Below are 17,783 nucleotides of genomic sequence, written 5' to 3' on the forward strand. Positions count from 1 at the left end.
TTCTTGGATTTCCTCTTCTTCGGAGGTTGAGTATCTCTCAACCTCGGAGTCCTCCTCTTGGTCTTGATCCAATGAGTCGCCCTCTTTGGATTCTTCTTGATTTGATACAGTGGAGGGGATCTCATGAATTCTTGCCAATTTGCTCCAAAGCTCCTTGGCATCTTCAAACTCTCCAATTTGTTCCAAGATGTTGCTTGGCAATAAATTGACCAAAAGCTTGGTCACTTTGTCATTGGCCTCACATCTTTGAATTTGGTCTTTGCTCCACTTGCTCCTTTTGAGTACTTTGCCCTTGGAATTTGTGGGAGCTTCAAAACCTTCCATGAGAGCAAACCATTGCTCTATCTCCATCATAAGAAAATTTTCAATTCTTGATCTCCAAGAATCGAAGCTTGCCGATGTGTATGGTGGAGCCACCCTTGTGTCAAATCCAAGTCCATCTTGGAATTGCATCTTGAAGTTGAGCTTGATACAGTCTTGAACTTGAAGAATTTGCTCCAACTTCTTCACCCTCTAGCTTTTCTTGATATGCTTGACCCTTCCGGCGATGATTCCGGTGAAGAGCGGCCTTGCTCTGATACCACTTGTTAGGACCAAAAGTAGCTAGAGGGGGGGGGGGGTGAATAGCTCGTCGTGCTTCGTTCGGTGCTCGGCGTTGCTTGTTTCTTCAAGAATACGCAGCGGAAAATACAGAAACAAATACAAACACGCTAACACTAGGAGTTTACTTGGTATCCACCTCCAACGGAGATGACTAATCCAAGGATCCACACCACGCACGCACCCTCCACTATGAAAACACTCCTTTTCGGTAACTACCGAGGGCGGAGAAGCCCTACAAGACTCTCAGTACAAGAAGAAGAAAGAGTAGTAAAGAATAAGCAAAAGCTTACAAGAAATGCAGTAAAAACCCTAGCTTCTTCTTCTTCTCGTTGCAACTCGCCTCTTGACTTGGATGAACCTCCAAGAACCTTCAAGAACTGGCGGTGAGGAGCTTAGAGAGTGTTGGGGAGGAGCTGTGTTGAATCTAGAATGAATCGGTGAAGTTCTTACCGCAGCCATCGAACGCCTGCAGCTATAAACGACGCCAACGGTCGGATCCCGATCGATTCGAATGTTCCCAATCGATCGGGGAGGCTTTGGATCGATCCACGGATCGATCCAGAGCGCCTCTGTGCTCTGGAAACGTGCCTGGATCGATCCACGGATCGATCCAGCGCTTATCGCGCGAAGCAGCCGCGTCCCAATCGATCCACTGATCGATTGGGACCTCTGGATCGATCCACGGATCGATCCAGAAGCTCTCTGTTCGCTGGGACAGGTCTAGATCGATCCACTGATCGATCCAGAGCCTGGATCGATCCACTGATCGATCCAGCACTTGGTTTTTGTCCAAAACCAAGTCCTAAACCTCCCAAACCAACATCCGGTCAACCTTGACCTGTTGGTATGTCATGCCTAGCATCTAGTCACTCCCTTGACCTGCTAGGACTCCCTTACCAAGTGTCCGGTCAATCCCTTTGACCCACTTGGACTTTTCTCTGTGCCAAGTATCCGGTCAATCCCTTTGACCTACTTGGACTTTTCTTTCATGCCAAGTATCCAGTCAATCCTTTGACCTACTTGGACTTCCCAGCACCAGATGTCCGATCATCCTTGATCCATCTGGATTTTCCCTTGCCTGGCTTCACTCACCAGGACTTTCACCTAGCTTCACTCACTAGGGTTTTCCATCTGCCTAGCTTCACTCACTAGGACTTTCACCTGGCTTCACTCACCAGGATTTCCATCTGCCTAGCTTCACTCACTAGGACTTTCACCTGGCTTCACTCACCAGGATTTCCATCTGCCTAGCTTCACTCACTAGGACTTCCATCTGCCTAGCTTCACTCACTAGGACTTTCACCTGGCTTCACTCACCAGGATTTCCATCTGCCTAGCTTTACTCACTAGGACTTCCTTCTGCCTGGCTTCACTCACCAGGACTTTCATTTTGCCTAACATCCCAGTTAGGACTTCCCAGTCAAGTATCCAGTCAACCTTGACCTACTTGACTCTTCTTCAATCAATATCTTTTTGTCAAACATCTAAACCCAAACCAAGACTCAGCTTGGTTACCCAGGTCAACCTTGACCTGAGAGATATTGCACCAACACCAATGAACTGATAATGATGATCACTGGCCTGGACCTCTCGGATCCTCATCCTGATCGACGACTGAGAAACCATAGTAACTAAAACACCTCGCTCTGTCTGTCCCTGCTCCTCAAGGCCCAACTCGGAGAAACCCTAAATCAAGTCTATGACTGAAGCTCGGTGGCAAGCAAAAGTCCCTCTGGACTTCCTGCTGAGTGCATCGGCAACCACATTAGCTTTCCCCGGGTGATAGTTAATGGTACAATCATAATCCTTCAGGAACTCCATTCATCTCCTCTGTCAGAGATTAAGTTCCTTCTGGGTAAAAATATATTTAAGACTCTTATGATCCGTGAGAATCTCAATGGTAATGTCGTACAGATGATGCCGCCAAATCTTCAAAGAAAAGATGATGGCGGCTAGCTCTAGATCATGTACAGGGAAGTTCTTCTCATGCTCCTTCAACTAACGAGAAGCATAGGAGACTACTTTGCTGTGCTCAAAACAGCGCCCAAACGCTGAAGAGATGCGTCAGTGTAAAGTATAAATCCATCCTCTCTAGTGGGCAAAACCAAAACTGGAGCCGATACTAATCTCCACTTTAGCTCCTATAAGCTGGTCTTGCAGGCCTCGGACCATGTGAACTTCACGCCTTTCTTGGTCAGGCGTGTCAGTGGCATAGCTATGCGGGAGAAACCCTCGACAAAACGTCTGTAATATCCTGCCAGTCCCAAGAAACTGCGGATCTCCTGTACTGATTTCGGCTGCTCCCAGCTGGTGACAGCCTCGATCTTCTGAGGGTCTACTGAAATACCTCGTCTAGAGACCACGTGTCTCAGAAAACTGACTGAAGATAGCCAAAAGGCACACTTGCTGAACTTCGCATATAGCTGATGTCGTCGAAGAGTCTCCAAGACTGTGCGAAGATGCTGTGTATGTTCCTCCTCAGAACGTGAGTAGACCAATATGTCATCGATGAAAATGATAACAAACTGATCGAGATACTCCAGGAAGATGCGGTTCATCAAATCTATAAATACCGCTGGAGCATTGGTAAGCCCAAATGACATTACAAAAAACTCATAATGGTTGTATCTGGTTCGGAATACTGTCTTCTGAATATCAGATTCTTTTACTCTCAGTTGATGATATCCGGACCACAGATCAATCTTAGAATACACTGATGTACCTCTGAGCTGATCAAATAAATCCTTGATCCGAGGTAAGGGGTACTTATTTCTGACGGCCACTACATTCAGATGTCTATAGTCTATGTACGACCTTATAGTACCATCCTTTTTCTTGACAAATAATACCGAAGAACCCCACGGATAAGCACTAGGGCATATAAATCCCCTTTCTAAAAGCTCCTGGAGTTGAACCTTCAGTTTATTCAACTCTTTTGGTGCCATACGATAAGGAGCTTTCGATGTCGGTGCGGTTCTCAGAATCAACACAATAGAGAACTCCACTTACCTTCTGGGAGGCAAACCTGCTAGCTCCTCTAGGAATACATCCGGATACTCTCGAACTACTGGAACGTCGGAGAGTTGAGATCTACTGTCATCTTCAGTATTAATCAAAGATAACAGAAAATCCTGACAGCCATGTGACAGCAACTTCTGAGCCTGAATTGCCGAAATAGTCGATATATCGTCGTCTCTGATGCCAGTGAAATCCCACGAGGGTTGGTTCGGAGGTCGGAATGTGACCACCCTCATCTGACAATCAACAGTGGCATGATATCCTGACAACCAATCCATGCCAAGAATAATATCAAACTCGACCATTTCCAGTACTAAAAGATCTACCATTAGTATCATGTTGTCAAAATCTAACGGGCAACCTCTGACCTCTTGGGTGACGTCCAAAGTATTACCGGACGGTAGAGAGATGGTCAGTCGCTGCGGTCTAATAGTGGGTAATCTACCAATCTCCCTCATAAAGGTACGGGATATAAAAGAATGTGAGCTACCAATATCTATCAGTATATCAGTAGATAAGGTATAAATAGAAATCGTACCATGGAAAACGGATTCGTCAACCCACTGCGCATCCTCTCTGGTGACCGTATGAATATGTCCAGTCTGTGGCGGAGGTGGAGGGGGTAGCGCTGCCAGCGGTTGCTGCATCTGGGCAGGAGCTGGCCACTGAGGTGGTGCTAGATACTGAGCCAAAGGTGGAAGAGAGGACTGTGACTGATACTGTACTGGTAGCTGAGACTGCGTCTGGTACTGAACCAGAGGCTGGGGCTGCAGATACTGGACTAGGGATTGAGGCTGCAGCTGATACTAGGGTCCCACGACAGAACTCTGTGGTAACTGAGGGGTTCTTGTCCGAGCATGCCATATGTAGCAGCTACAGGGGGAGTTATCCTCTGCTGGCGATGCGAAGTTTGGGTTGTGCCCTCCTCACTGAGTCACTATCTGACTGAGCTGAACTCCATGACCAGAAACTCCAGAAGCAATATACTGAGCCTTCAGCGAACAATCTCGGCGCATGTGCATAGGCAGTTTGCAATAATAGCAAACTGGCTGTCCCAGGGTGCAGGCTGATGTGGTGTGCTCTCTGGACTCACACCAGGCGCAGTGGATGTCACTGGCGGGTTGTTTCCGGGTCTGCTGTGGAGGCCAGAAATGTCCTGATGAAGATCACCTTGACTTTTGAGGCTGACCAGATGCCCCAGAAGTTCCCTGCCCTGTCCGACTGCGACCACTCTACTGTTGTGTAGACTGTGGCTGCTGGATCTGTTCAGATGTCCAATTCGTCTATTTCTTTTTCTTGTCCGGGTATGCTCTCTGGTGAGCTTACTCTATCATCAAGGCTCTGTCCAGTATCTCTATGTAGGAAGAATTATTAAAACTGGCAATCTTTACTTGCAGATGACCATCCAATCCCTAGATAAACTGAAGCATGCTGGATCTGTCCTCAGCAACTAATTCTGGACAAAATCTGGCCAACCGATTAAACTCCGCATTGTACTCTGTCACTGAGCGGTTATTCTGTCGCAGACTTAGAAAATCCTGGCGGCGAGTCATCTGATATGCTCGTAGGTAATACCATCTCTCAAAAGCCTCTCTGAATCTCGCACAGGTGATGTTCTGCTTGCTTATGCTGGAATGTTGCGTATCTCACCAGATATTAGCCTCGTCTCGTAGATGGAAAGCAACCAGCTCTGCTTTCTCCCACTCGGAGCAAGCCATATAGAAGAAGGTCCACTCCATAGTCTCAATCCAGGACTGGGCACGCTCAAATCATTCTCTCCGCGGAATAGTGTGAATCGAATCTTCATCGACTCTGCCAATGCTGGAATCCGGGCTCGTGCCGCGACAATATCAGTGAGGTGGGTAGGGATTGGCGCGGGAATTGGTGGAATCACTGGAGCTGGTGCTACAGGATGGTACCGCTGGATAGACTGGGGAAAGTACTCCCGGTGCTGTTGCATAAGCTGGAGAATGTACCACTGGTGGTACTGCCAGGTCGATAGGAGTGGCCGCGGCTGGAGGTACGGTAGGTGGTGGTACCAAAAATGGAGCAACCGGTATCACTGGTGCGGGTGCTAGGTACACTGTAGGCACTGGGGGCACGAGTGCCGCTGGTGTCTGGTACACGGTAGATCCAGGTAGCGATGGTGCTGGATACGTCGCAGGCTTTGCTGGTGGAGGTATCGGGTTTGCCACGTGTGGTACAGTGTATAAGGTATGGGTGAATACCTCTAACGAACCCACCGGAGTCAGAGAGCCCGACGCACCCGCAGTATCTTGAGTCTGTCCCTGACCGATAGGCTCAACCCCAGTAGGGATCTCTGGTGAGTCTGTTGCCAGAGATTCCAAAGTCCTCTTACGTGGCCGTCCAGCACCACGTCTCGCAGATACTGCCCGTGTAGATCTCCTCATATTTGTTAAGTTATAACTCAGATATTACTACAAGTATAAAAATTATAAAATTACCTTTATACCTATTTGCCATCTGGAGATATTCCGTCGCTATCGAGTCCCCATTTTATAACCTCGGAATTTCGTACGAGAAAATCAACGGAAATCCATACAAACGGAATTCTGAAACACGAACATAACGGAAATCTGTACAAATCTGAAAATAAATACCCAGTTTGACTCGCAAACCTGGCTCTGATACCAAATAATATTGTCACATCCCAGGCAGTCCCTGCTAGAAGAAATTTCAGCAGCATCTCCCCTGTACGGATGACAATATGAAACTTGACTATATCAATCTAGATACCTCGGCCAACACGGCCGGAAACATATATATATAAATAATTAGCAAGCACTCACGTAGTTTAATAGTAAAAACTAAACCTAAGCAAAAACAATGATAAGGAAATCATCTCAAATATCCTACTCCACTACACTCATAAAACTCAAATCATATTCCTACTCAACTACACCCATAAAACTCAAATCCTAATGACGCAAATAAAATCAACTCACCTCTTCTGTCGTACAGGCAGGCATGTAGTAGAACATATCCAAATAAAACCCCATCGACAAATAAAAGACCATACAAGATCAAGTGCCAAAAAGATACAAGTCTAAAACATAATCTAGATAGTATAATAATAAAAACCAAAAGACCAAACAAACATCATTACGATCTGCAGTGGACTAGCGACTGGAGATCTCCGGACAGCCTCAACCTGAAATAGTAATATCAACGGGGTGAGTCAACTCCTCAGTGGGTAATTACTGACATGCATAGTAAGAAATAACAACTAATAATAAGTATGCGTACAGTTTCCTCGATATATATATCATATGAAAAATGCAAAACTGTAAGGAGCAGGAGTATCTGTACTAACCAGGACCTGGGTATAGGGATAACAAGGTCGTCAGACCGAGAGTATTATAAATCCTGTATGCATGTCAAACATATGCATCCACCAAATATGCAGTATATAAAGTGCAGCAAACACAAGCAATAAATGCATCAATGCGTATGATGCCAATGACATGTCCTGGTCACCCCTACTGCCAGTCATCCATCTCACACATGATGGTGAGACTGAGTGGGTAGGGTTGTGACAACCGTGCACTATGCCATCACTGCTCCTGATGAGTGATCGAGTGGATGAGATGCTATCGGAGTACACCTATCCTCCTTACCCTACATCATAAGTGGGGGAGCTCAATGCTCTCATCTGCTCTCATCTCCCTAAGCCAGTCCAGAGGAGGGATCCTTATCCTGCTTCAACGCTATGTCACACTACCCATGAGTGGACCAGCGGAACCCTTGACAGAGCAACCTGCTGCAACACACCTTGCCTGATAAAAATCACTAACCCATAAGTGGTTGTGTGTGCAGATCCATGTAACTGGCGATGTGTTCAATAATAATGGAGTCGACAATTGCACAGCATGCAATCATACGAGATGATGCATGACACTAAGCATGGAAATATCTTGATCCTATCCATCTCTACCAAAATGTCTACTTAAAGATATATGGATTAAATAATATGATCTAGGTACACATATCAGGTATGGTAAAATAGATTAATGTCCTGAACATAATATGACATGGTATGTCATTACCTTAAGATCATATATAATCAAAGGAACATGAATGCAACAGCAGGAAATAAATACAGCATGCTTAAGTAATAGATAATGACATACTAATGCAAAAATGAACATAAATATTACTACTTGTTAAAGACTACTAAGCATATCAATATGACATATCAAAAATAGATAAGTCAAGGTACCCGCCTCAAATAGAAAGTCCAATCCGGTCCAAATCCGACGTCGAAATGCTCGTCTCGCGTCAAAGTCCTGTGTTATATATATATAGCTACAACCCTAAATGAATACCTAAATAAAATCCTTAAGAATAATTTAAGGAAAAACGCTAAACCCTAAACCTCATCCTAACTAAATTAAATCCAACGGTTAACTAGGGTTAGTTACCTAATCCCCAATCAATCCATTAGATTAATAATCCAAACCTAAATCAATTATACTAATCATGAAGTCTACCTCATACCTAATTCAACACATAAACAATATTCATTTCATTACCCTACTCCTTACCTTAATATAAAGTCGTCCCTGTTGACTCACGGCCAGGAACAACTACTGAAAAATGTGACGGAAGCAAGCTGGAATTACTGATCACCAAATCAAATACCCAAAATCAAGACTTGCTTGTTGAGATCCAATAGGTTTCAAAGTGCTACCGATTGGATCTATAACCCAACCGCATATTGAAAGTGAACTACAACCAGTGATCAAATAAGAAAGAACAACAAAGATAAGATGCTCACCTCACTCACCTATGAGCGGGGGAAAGAAGAAAGAAAGATCGACGGTGGAAGCTCGAGGTTAAGCCACAAGAAGGAGAACCCTCTGTCCAGCAAGCCGATCACCACCAACTCCAGCCGAACTAGGGCACAAATCGGTAGTGGCTACTGCAGTACCGAGCCGGTGCAGAGGAAGGCGGCATGACGATCGACCGAAATGATCGAAATCAGTGACGCTGTGGCACAACGTCCGTCTAGCGTCGCGGTGTCGGGCGAAGAGAATGGAAGACTCGGTCACTTCGGTGATGGTCAGTGCAGGCCTCACAACGGCGGTGGAAGATAGATCTAGGACAGAGGAGTTTGGGGTCGCGAGGGCACCTCGGCTGAAGGGAAGGGATCGACTGAGGGAAGAGTCGCCAATCGCCCAGGGAAGAAGACGCGAAGAAAACTAGGGCACGGTGAGGTCCGTCAGTGGCACGGTAGTAACTCACGAAGAGGGAGAGGCTCGGTTTCAAGCGATCTCCACGACAAGGGGCGATGGGCAGAGGAGGGAAATCGGTAGAGGTGAGAGGAAGAGGCGAGGCTTCCCTTGGCCACCAATTTTTATCTGCGAGGGAGAGGAAACCGTCGCGTGCGGTGCCAGTTACGAAAGGGAACAGACAGCATCGGGGACGGCTCGGGCACGCGGGGAAAATGGGAGAAAAATAAAAGAAAATGACAAGGAAAATTCAACTTTTCCTCGTTTAAATTGGGGTAGCCTAAACAGGCTTTCCTAGGGCCCAATATTTGATCACCCTTAAACTCGTCATACGAGCTCCAAAAAATTTCTAGAAAATTTCTAAAAATTTTGGAAAGTTCTCTTATAGTTATTCATCCTTTTTCGGTATTTTACAAAATCATTTAATATTTCATCTTTGGATTGTGATGCTTTGATTACAGAGTACCAAAGTGGTGATGCTTTGATGAAATTAATACTAAGGTGATGATATATTGATGAAATTGGCACTAAAGTGGTAACGTCAAAATAATACTAAAATGGTAATACTTTCTTTAAAATAGGACTAAGGTAGTGATATTTTAAGTTTTAATCAAAGGAGCCCCAAAATAATTTTTTATTTTTATTTTTTTAATTTTGCTTTATTTTTTATAATTACTATTAAAAATATAAAATTTTAATTTTTTTTAAAATTTTTATTAAGGTTCTTTTAATTTTATAATTTTTTATAATACTCTTTTATATGTTTAAAGAATTTAAATTTTTACCAACAAGAAAAAAACTCATCACTGTTGGCTAGTAATTTATAAAGCACAAAAGCTTAATTAGTCATAGAATAAGGCACTATGTTTGAGTACATATCTACGTTAAACCAAATAAATAAGAAAAACGAATAGCAAAATATCTGGTTGACGATCTCAACCAGATAGGTCATGTTGGAAAAGAAGCATAGTCCTTAATTAATGAGTTGATTTTTTAAAATAATAATTCTACCTAAATATTACTAGCATAACCTTTAGAGTTTTTTCCCTTTCTCACATAACATGTTAATTATTCACATAAGTTAAAAGCTATCCAAAAAGATCTAACATGCATTATGTTGGGACACTCCATGAGCTAAAGGAGAGAGGAGGATGAATAACTTGTCTCATTTTGTTGATGATGATATACAGTGAAAAATATGAAGCAAAGCTCCACCAATACTAACACAATGATTGACTTAGTATTTACCTCAAGAAGAGGTGACTAATCTAAGGATCCATACTCGAGCACATTTTCCACTATGTAAACACTCATTCTCGGAACAATCCAGACGTGGAGAAATCTCGTACAACTCAAGAACAAGACATACAACTTGAAACAAGGAAACAAATGTAAATACAAATCAAAAATGATTTAACAATTTGAACTTTGAATCCCTTTGAATGTCTCTTGAAGGTGGAAAATGCAACAACACTTTATCTCCCAAAACTTCCAAGAATTGGTGAGCAAACCGGAGAGGAGAGTCCTAGAGCAACTATCATGAAAACTCTTTTCTAGGACTTCTTCGAGTGACATAATCGCTTAAGAACTTCTTAAGCAATTACCACGTCAGCAACCTACACAGTGTTAGTAATAGTCCTAAGAGCCAATTATGAGATGATTATGCTTATTGGGTTATTAAGTTAATGGTTAATCTAATATAATAATCCAATCTATTAAGAGAAAAATAAAGAGAAGTTTAATCGGAATTAGACTCATTGAGTTAGACTCAATTGGATCCAATTATTGGATTGAGTCTAATTTGAATTAGATTCATGGAGTCAATTTGATGTCCATGGAGTCAATTGGGATTGATAAGGTTCAATGAGTTAGACTCACTGGGTGAACTTGGATTCACCAAGGAAGTGGAAAGGTCAATTTTGACTTGACCAAAAGGGAAGAGGAAAGGTCAATTTTAACTTGACCAAAAGACTCTTCATGAAAGATGACTAAGAGTCAATTCATGAAGAAGATCAAGAGGCAAAAGAGAGATCAAGAGTTAAATGGACTTTTGGTATTCCATGAGAGTACAAAAGGAGGAATTTTGACCATTGATTGTAAAAAAAGTTCATTGTTGTCTTTTTCTCCTTCCTCTTCTTCTTCCTCTTAGCCGATCCTTCCTCATGGCCAAATCACCTTGTGTGGCTAGCACCACAAAGTTGGTTCTTCTCCAGATCGAGAGTTCGTGAGATGAACGGAACATGTTCATATGGATATACCGTAAAGGCACAGACACTTGATTGTGCTGAGACCTGCATCCAAAGAAAGGTTGCTGTCGGAATTACGAAAGGCATGCATCAAAGGTATAATCCTCTCATGTAAGACTTAGTATATGACTTCCTTTCGCATGGATCTTTTTGATAAGGAACTAGATGTTTTCTGCTGCGCTTTCACGTGTTTAGCACCATAGTTCCTTATAGTAGTATCAGAGCCACTTGCAAAGAGATATACTAAGTTATTAGAATTTTATATGTGATATAAAACTACATGATAGGTTTACTATGATCTACAAATTATGAGTTTTGGTCATATTATGAGGTTCGGTCATAATTGGGAATCTTGGCCAGATTATGATCTTGGCCAAAATTATTTTATTGGGAACGAAATATAGTTGGTATTGTGACCAGCAAGGTCTCAGCCAATTGTGTCTTATTGCTACAGTGCTGCGCACCTTTCCTAGAGCTTCCCCGGTAGCAAAGCTTCATGTCGTAGCTTTCCTTTGAGCATATGAAATATGAGTATTAGAAGTATTGATGTATTGAACATAGAGTCTTCGTCTCCTTTTATAGAGTTTGCTCAGATCCTTATCTGGATTAACTCTTATTTTGATGAAGCTATATCTGGATGAAGCCTTATATCTATCCACATTATCTAGCTTATCCTCATCTTGATCCAAATCATGAAGATGATATTTTGCAACATTATCTTCTATGTTAATGTTTTTGACAACTCAACAATATAGACAGAACCCAGTCAGTCTACCCGAACCGATTTGGGTCTGGTTCGACCCGAGTCAAGTCCGGTTCACCTATTTACATTTGTCTACTCCTCTATTTTGCTTCCAGCTCCAAGTTCTTGTAAAATGGTCATACAAATACAAACAAGCAACCTAGCCTATATCTGTAAGTCTACCTGTCCTACTAGGCTTATCTTTTATTTGGAGATCCCTTCTTCAAGTTTACCACCTAAGGGTCAATTTCTTAGGATCAAGTCACACTCCTGTAAGTCTATCCGACCTACTAGGCTTCATGCTTAGGCTGCATACAAGACTTTACCATTACTTAGAGTTACCTCCCCCTAGGATTTCCATTGCCTAGCTTCACTCATCAGAACTTCCACCACCAAAGGTTATCTCCCGTTAGGATTTTCATTGCCTAACTTCACTCACCAGGACTTCCACCACCTAGGGTTACCTGTCCCAAGGATTTCTACTGTCTGACTTCACTCACCAAGACTTCCACCATCTAGGGTTACATCCCTTAGGATTTCCATTGCCTAGCTTTACTCACCATGACTTCCATCACCTAGGGTTACCTCCTCCTAAGATTTTCACTGCCTAGCTTCAATCACTAAGATTTACCCTTGCCTAACTAATTTAGGACTTTTCCTTGCTAGTCTTCTAGTCTTGACTAGACTTCTCTCTTCTAGACATCAAGTCCTGTTTAGATTAACCCTTAGTCAAACTGACAAGACTTAGGTACATTGTTAAATATCAAAACCCTGAAAGTTGGTTGCACCCGCATTGTATGGGTAATATAATGCATGAATACAGATAAATTATTATCATATGCCCATAAATTAGACTTGGTAAGGTCTATGCAGTAATGCAACCCAAGGGTGATGCTCGAGAACCCAAATAACAAGTTACTGTAATAGACTTTCTCTCATAAAAAATTAATTTAATTTGTTCTATTAGATATTAAACTATTAAGAATGGATACTACACTTGATCTTAGCCAAAAGGCCGAGAAAGGTATTCTTTCTAACATCGTCGAACCGAAGTATTTATATAAATTTCTTCGCTCGTGATATTGCCGATCCTAAGATGTGGGATTAAAGAGAAGCATTATAGTGTATACATTTTTATTAAAAAATAATGAGAGAAAATTATTAATAAGTCGTAAAATTATTAATATAATTTATTTAAAATTTCATCAAAATTAGCTATTAAAGGTATAGTTTCTTAATTAAATAGTAATCTAGTAAGATTTCCAAATATTTAATACCGTATTTTTTTTTATAATATATTTATTGGGTAGTTAAGGAATTATATTATCAGAATGCTCAAACAATAGAAATAATCCTATTATGGATAATAAATAATTTTTTACTATAATTGTTAGTTAATTAACGTGGTAATGAAGGTAAAAAATAAATAAATAAGTCAATAAATAAAATAGAATTAATAACCAATCCTTCCCGTGATATTTATTGGTTAATTACTCTTCTCATCGCTACCTCCGGCGATAAAACCGTGAGAAGGCGGCAGAGACAGCCTGATCCCGACGCCTTTGCTCGCCTGATGACGGACCAGACTAACAAGCGCCGGCGTGAACAGGGAGGCAGGCTGGATGACCGCCTCACTTCCCTCCACGACGACCTCCTTATCTTCATCCTCTCCTTCCTCTCCATCAAGCAACGCGTCGCCCTCTCCGCTGTCTGCGCCCGCTTCCGCCTCCTCCTCCCCTCCATCCCCCGACTCGACGCCTTACGCCTCGAAGTCCGGCTTCCCTCCGACGGCGTCTACGTCCACAAAGATCTAACCATCCCCCGTGCTCTGATTCGCCAATGCCACCTCGTCTTCCACTTCGTCGTCGATTTACTCATACCCCACGAAAATCAGCTCGTCGACTCCCTCGTCGACACGGGCGTGCAAAACCTCACCCTCGAAGCCTCTGGCAACGGATTTTTGTATCTCAGCGACAGCGAAAACTGCTGCATCTTCAACATCAAGTCGCTGAGGAGTCTCATCTTGAACAGAAGCTTCAGGGTTTCGAAATACTCAGATCGCCGTCCCCTCTCGCCCTTGGGCTGCGCCTTCCTCACCTTCCTTCAAATGAAATCCAGCGTCGTTAGCTATGATTTCCTATGCAACCTCCTCGCCTCCTGCCCTTTCCTCGAGACACTCCATCTCTTCCGTTGCTATTTGCTCCAGCATGGCATGGACAAGCTAAGCTTCCACTCCGCCTCCATCAAGCGTTTAACCCTGCTCCAGACGTGCATGCTTCCCTCCATCATCACCATCGACGTCCGCGCCCCACAGCTCGAGTTTCTCATCATGGACGTCGTCACCACGATTCGCATAGAAGCCCCCAAGGTCTCGAACGCGTCGCTCCTCCTATATTCGCTAGCAGATCCTCTAGATGCATTGATGAACCTTTTTGAAGCTTCTTTTCCGAGTCGAACCGCTGCGCTCTTGCTGAATTCTAGGAAAATCCCAAACGTGAGAGAAGATCGATCATTCGATCGATCAAGCTGGCCAGCCTTCTTAATTTTCATGTGTACTATACTCTGTTTGATTTATATATATATACATCTATACTTGACAAAATTTGTTTTAATTGACAGATCCTATTAGCAGCAAGAAATGGAAATCCAGTTAAATCGGCCTTTAAGCTCGACTTCAATTTGGAAGATCAGTCGTCGACTACGATATTCACCGAGTTGCTGAAGAAGTGCAATGACTGCAATACCAAGTTTGATATACATGTAAATCCTACGCGTATAGAGAGCAGCACTGAAGCAACAAAGGACGACCAACACTTGTTCTATGGCTCGACAGGATTAGAACTGATTAACTTACAAATAAAGATGCCAAAGAGTATATTTGAAGGGTTTCTTTCAAATCAAAAGAAGATGGAGAAATTCAAGGATATCGGATTGGAAATGTTGAGAAGGCGCACTAACAAAGAGCAATTTATGGATATATTAGCATCCCAGGAATCTCTATTCAAAGTATCTAATAACTGTTTTGAAATGAAAATTTAGTGTTTTTTAATTAATTTTTAGTTTTTGGAATAAATTTATTTAGTTTTATTAGAATATTTTATTAGGAAAAATAAAATGTATAAAAGGGGATTAGCAATGTATATATTTTTCAAGGCCGTATTAGAGTCAAATTCTTCCTAAAACCTAAATTTTATTTTTTTCCCCTAAATCATAGATTTTGACTATCAATACCTTAAAAAAAAATACAACCGCGCATTGATGCGCAACTATGGGATAATTAGTCATATCTTAATTAATTAGTTGTGTTAGAATTTTTTTTTTATTTACTTATCAAAGTTATTCAAACTTTTTTTTAAAAAAAATCTTATCAAGTTAAAATGAACTATCTATCTTACTACACATAAGAGGGGTGAAAGAACCTATTGAATAAAATTGAAATTGATTAATCTAGATTCAAATTGATGACTTAAAATATTTTTTAAAATTTAAAATTTTAGCATGCACGAGATGAAGAGAGTATAAAGAAAGTTAATAATATCGTCTTATAATAAATTAAAGGTATTTTAGTTTAGATTATGATGCAAAAGAAAATTATTTTTTTTAAATAATCTTTAAATTGATAGAGTTTATGAATCAAGAGTTTTTTAATATCCTGAGAATTAGTTGAGTCAAAGAAATATATTAAACTAAATCACTTAATATTTCATCTTTGGATGATTAAAGTGGTGATGCTTTGATTAAAATATATCAAAGTGGTGATGCTAATTAATAGTAAGGTGATGATGAATTGATGAAATTAGCACTAAAGTTGTGATGTCAAAACCATACTAAAATAGCAATGCCTTGTTTGGTGGTATTTTAAGTTTTAATGCGCGAAAATAATTTTTAATTTTCTTTTTTTTTATATATAATTACTATGAAAATATAAAATTTTAAATTTTGTTACTTTTATTAAGGTTCTTTTAATTTTATAATTTTTTATAATATTCTTTTATATATTTTTTAAAAATTTAATTTTTTGTCAACAATAAAGAAGCCCATCAATTAATGTTGGCTATTAATTTATAAACAACAAAAACTTAATTAGTCATATAATAAGACACTAAGTTTGAGTACATATCTACGTTATACTAAACCAAACGAATAAAAAATCGAATAGCAAAATATCTGGTTGATGATCTCAACCAGATAGGTCACGCTGAAAAGAAGCATAGTCCTTAAATAATGAGTTGATTTTTTTAAAATAATAATTCTACCAGATGCGGTGATAAAGGAGCCCATCAAATACAAATAAAAGGAGGAAGATAGCAGTCGATGTGGAGGTCACAGTTAAGGGAGTCAATGCCAGAGGACCAACATGGCCCAAATGTAGTCGAGTGGAACCCTACATTAAGGACCGACCGGGCATGAGCCACCCGACCGACAATGGGATGAGCCAAGCGAAGGTGCGAGTAGATGACTGAATCGCTATTCCAATCATGCAAGAACATACTATCTAAACTCGTCGTCGCAGGGAAGAGTAGCCGAGCAGAGGAATACTCTGCCGAGAAGAGGAATACTCGGCCGATCAGAGGAGTACTCTATCGACCAGCTATCCCGCTCAGATGACCGACAAGAACGCTGACGTGTATTTGGATATATTTTTGGAAGATGGTGCTACTGGAACGACATGGTCTACAGGCGGATCATACGACAAACAAATCGGAGAACGTGTCCACAATAAATTGGAGAATGTGTACGTGACCACGTGTCTATGACCAATTGGAGAACGTATCCACGGCCAATATTTAAGAACATGCCCATGTCTAGAAAAGCGTGCACTCACCCATCAGGATATTATATAAAGAGAGGTCCGTACATTGACGCGGGTACGCATTATTCATTATTTTATGTTTATGCCCATTTTTATTAAGGTTCTTTTAATTTTATATTTTTTTATAATATTCTTTTACAATTTTAAAAAAAATTAAATTTTTATCAACAAGAAAGAAGCCCATCACGGTTGGCTATTAATTTATAAATAAGAAAAACTTCATTAATCATAGAATAAGGCACTAAGTTTGAGTACATATCTACGTTATACCAAATGAATAAGAAAAACGAATAATAAAATTATCTGGTTGATGATCTCAACTAGATAGGTCACGCTGAAAAAAAGCATAGTCCTTAAATAACGAGTTGAGTTTTTTTTAAATAATAATTCTACCTAAATATTACTAGCATAACATTTAGAAAATTTTTTTCCTTTCTCACATAACATGTTAATTATTCACATAAGTTAAAAGCTATTCAAAAAGATCTAGCATGCATTATGTCGAGACACTCCGGAAGCTAGAGGTGAATGGCTCGTTTCACTTCATCGATAATAATTTGTAATAGAAAACACGAAACAAAGCTCTACCAATGCTAATACAAGGATTCACTTAGTATCCACCTGAAGAAGAGGTGACTAATCCAAGGATCCACACTCAAGCATACTCTCCACTATGTAAATACTCCTTCTTGGAACAATCCAGAGTTGGAGAAACCTCGTACAACCCAAGAACAAGAAATGCAACAGTACTTTATCTCCCAAAACTTCCAAGAACTAGTGAGCAAAGTGAAGAGAAGAGCCCTAGAGTAATGGTCACAAAAAAAACCTTTTCTAGGGCTTCTTAGATTGATTCAGCACTTCTCTATGCTTTCGTATAGAACAACCGATAAGCGATCAAGCTAATCACTTACCCTGCTTAAGTGATTGTTTTAATCGCTTAAGCATACCATAATCGATTACCCTTGTAATATACTAAAAATATAGATAAAGATATAAATAATTAAAATTTGATATAATTAAATTACTTTAATAAAAAAAATATATTTTAGTAGATAATTTATTAGGAAAAAAGTTTATATGAATTTTTAAAATTTATTGAAATTTTGTTG

The 17,783-nt window shown here is 40.7% G+C and overlaps 1 pseudogene; it reads right to left on the minus strand.

Moving 5' to 3' along the window:
- Positions 1 to 12,711: 12,711 nt before the first annotated feature.
- LOC122054252 lies at positions 12,712 to 12,889 on the minus strand (annotated as a pseudogene).
- Positions 12,890 to 17,783: the final 4,894 nt, after the last annotated feature.

The sequence above is a fragment of the Zingiber officinale genome, chromosome 3A (assembly GCF_018446385.1).
Source record: "Zingiber officinale cultivar Zhangliang chromosome 3A, Zo_v1.1, whole genome shotgun sequence".
NCBI lineage: Eukaryota > Viridiplantae > Streptophyta > Magnoliopsida > Zingiberales > Zingiberaceae > Zingiber > Zingiber officinale.